General features: G+C 31.4%; 1 pseudogene; it reads right to left on the bottom strand.

Annotated features, from left to right (window-relative positions):
* Positions 1-326: 326 nt before the first annotated feature.
* On the bottom strand, positions 327-2,851 carry LOC148208122 (uncharacterized; annotated as a pseudogene).
* Between the last annotated feature and the right edge of the window lie 984 nt (positions 2,852-3,835).

Raw genomic sequence — 3,835 nt, 5'->3', positions numbered from 1 at the left:
TGAATACCTTTGAGTTCATTTTGATGTTTCAACCTTTAAACTTTTTGAGTTCATATTGATATTACTTCTCCTTGTACTACTGATATATGTATGATGTATACTTGATATATTACTGATAGATTATTGATATATAGATTTACAACTGATATAATTCTGATATACAGACTAATGTAATGCTCTAAATTATGCCATCAACTATAACTTACAGAAGCAAAATCATATAAGCAAACTCTATTGGGTATACACATTGTGTTGTAACAAAGAAACTACTTCATTGTAAATTCAAATCATAAAAGCAATGTTTTGGTATACATCCTTGATATACATCATTGTTCAATAGGTGCAAATTTACAAGTTCTACGATTGTGTCCAACACGTTGACAACGTCTGCATTTTGTGTGCTTTCTCCACCTCACCAATTGAAGGAATCCTTTGTTTTTGAGGCCTTCTTGCTGGACGTTTAATGATAGGAGGTAATACATTAACATCAATTGCTACAGATCCCCAATCCAAATGGTTACCGACAGGACGAATTGAACCATTATAAGTAAATAACAATCTACTAGACAGATAATACTCAGACACATATGAATAAGGATTCAAATCAATCCTACAAATAACTGCAAGTGCATGGACACAAGGAATTTCTTCCAAATCCCAAACATGACAAGTGCAACTTTTAGAACCCAAATTTACCAAAAAATTATCCGCTTTATGAATTACTTGAAATTCAACGTTGTTGATAGGATCAACCTGAAAAAAAGAAAAAAATAATAATAAAAATAGGTTGTGAAAGAAAAATAAACATTATTAAATAATAAAAAAGTAAAAACACTTACCACCAAACTTTTGGATTCATTAAATTGTTTATGTATCTCAGTATAAGCCCAAGGACTCAAAAAATTATTCAGAGAAGCTGCTGATTTACTTCTATCATAAAACCACCTTTGAAGTAATTGTCTAACTGAATCAAGTAGTGATGCAACAGGTAAATCTCTTGACTCTTTCAAAGTTGCATTTAGGCTCTCAGAAATATTAGTTGTCAACATTTGATATCTTCTTTCTTTAGTGTGTGCACGAGCCCATTTCTCAAATCCAACATTACTAAGATATTCTCGTATAGTAGGATATATTGACTCCATCAACCTCATATTTAACTCAAAATCATTAGTTGTGTAGGATTTGGCACAGTTTTCAAAAAGTTTATCAATCAAGGAGTCTTTGTATGACAACTTCAAATTCTTCAACAGATGTCGCTTACAAACACAATATTGAGCATATGGAAAAACCTTTAGAACACTTTTTCCAATGCTTAAATGACGATCAGAAATGATAACTAATCCTTCTCGATCTCCAAAACTGTTCTTTAAATTTTGAAAAAACCATCTCCATGATGCATCATTTTCTGAATCTACTATACCAAAAGCAAGAGGGAAAATCTGATTGTTACCATCGCACGTTGAGGCAGTCAATAATGTACCACCATATTTGCTTGTCAAAAATGTCCATCAACAGATATATTAGGTCTACAATACCTCCAACCTTCAATAGATGCACCTAGAGCCATGAAACAATACTTAAAATGACTAGTCTTATCAATTTCATATGCAATGTATGTACTTACAAAAATAATATAAATAAAATTATTGCATCTGCGTAAAATATCATTACACATCAAATATATCAATAATATATCACATCAACACGTCAAATATATCAGTAATATATCACAGCAACATGTCAAGATATTAAAATCAGATATGATAATCAGTAGTATAATCAAATATATATCAGTAGTATATCAACAGTATATCAGAACACCTACATCATAATAAAATCAAGAAGATATATCATCCCATACATATTATATATATATCAGAAGCATATATTATTGGTATATCATTAAAGAAAACAAACCTGGATTCATTTCTTTCAACTTCACAAAAAACTTCGGAATCAATGCATAAGAATCATCAGCATCTCCTGTCAACAATTTATTAACAGTTGTTTTTGCCCTCCAAGCTTTATAATAACTAACACCAACTCCATAGTTTGTGCGCATATGATGAATGATATCTTTCGGAGTCGAACGATCAGAAGAACTGAATCTAAATTTCTCAACCATACATTCACCAATAAAAGATGATGAAGCTTGTCTATGAGAAGATTGAATTATCGTCATACGACAATTATGATCACGAACATACTTTCTAATCATCCATAGTTCACTACCTCTATAACGAGATGCTCTAACATACCATTGGCAGCCATTCTGAACACATTCAAACTCAACTCATTTGAAATTTGATCTCAAAGTTTTGAACTGAAAGCTATTCTTTATAGCCATAAAGTGAAAAGCTTTTGACAAAACTTCTTTATTTGAAAATAGATCTTTCTCCTTCAGATAAAATGCAGAAGACATACTAGTAATATCAACATCGTTATAAACTTGAAAATCTCTTTCAATTATAGCAGAAGAAGCAACAACCATACCTAAATTCTCACTTCCAGAATTAATAACACTAGACTCCTCCAAAGGCATAGCATTTACATGAGCAACTAAAGGATATCTTGTGCTGTCATCCTTAACCAAAGTAAAAAACCAAGCAACATATTTATCTTCATTAATCTCAACAACAGTTTGAACTCCATTACTACCAAACTTTAATAAAACTGAAAATTGGACAAAACAAATTGATGGATCTAACTTCACTTCATTCAATATCAAATTCCTAAAATTTTGAAAATTCATATCTTCGTCAACCAAAATCCCAATAGTTTTGTAATTCATATAGCAATGACTATCATCCCATTCACCACTATGAAAAACAATTATTGCAAGCTTGCCCATAACTACAAACACTGCAAAAATATAAAATATTAATGATATTAGTATATCAATCAACAAATAACATAACATAAGCCGCAGACATACGATATATTTAATATCTATATGGAGTATATCAGTTATAGATATACGTAAAATATCTATGATATACCTCACTAATATACTTCATATTCAATGGAAGTATATCAGTATGATATACCTCACTGATTTAGGTGATATACCTCACCTAAAATTCAAGTAGGTTCTCCACAATCTTAATGGGTGATCCTTCGCCCAAAATCAGACACCAATAACTAAAATTAAGCTTAAATTCGAAAGAAGAAGAAGAAAAACTAAAATCAAGACCTCAGAAACGAACAAAATCGAAGAAGAAAAGAACAAAAACTAAATATAATTATAATAGTCCCTCAAGAAGTCCAAATTCTTCTTTTCGAAATCTGCCTTATTAAAACGGACAGAAGTTCCTCAAAGGCTGAAAGTTCTTCACGAACAAAATCGAAGAAAAAGAAGAAATAAAATCGAAAGAGCTAAAATGGAAACCTGATGAACGAACGAAGTCGAAGTAAGAAGCTAAAATTGATACCTGATGAACGAATGAATACAAATGAAGAAGCTAAAATTGATACCTGGTGAACGAACGAAGACACGCGAAGAAGTGACGAACGAAGAAGACGATGATCCAAGAGAGAACAAAGATGCGCGAAGAAGACGATGATCCGAGAGAGAACGAAGAAGCACGAAGAAGAGACGAACGAAGAAGACGATGATCTGAGAGAGAACGAAAACGCGTGATAAATATGATGAGGGCAATTTGGGAATACTAAAAAATTCAAAATCAGAATCCTGTAAAAATTGCTATATTTGAAAATTTGATAAGTGGGTGCTATATTGTTAAATACCTAAAACTTATTTGCCACCCAATGCAATAACCCTAACAAAAATGAACGTTTTGGAAGTACAAATATTAAAATAAACCAAAATCAAAAG

The sequence above is a fragment of the Momordica charantia genome, assembly GCF_013281855.1.
Source record: "Momordica charantia cultivar OHB3-1 chromosome 11 unlocalized genomic scaffold, Mcharantia_2.0 BLBB01000011.1, whole genome shotgun sequence".
Taxonomy (NCBI): Eukaryota; Viridiplantae; Streptophyta; class Magnoliopsida; order Cucurbitales; family Cucurbitaceae; genus Momordica; species Momordica charantia.
The sequence above is the reverse complement of the archived record's forward strand: the minus strand, read 5'-3'. Positions and strand labels throughout refer to the sequence as shown.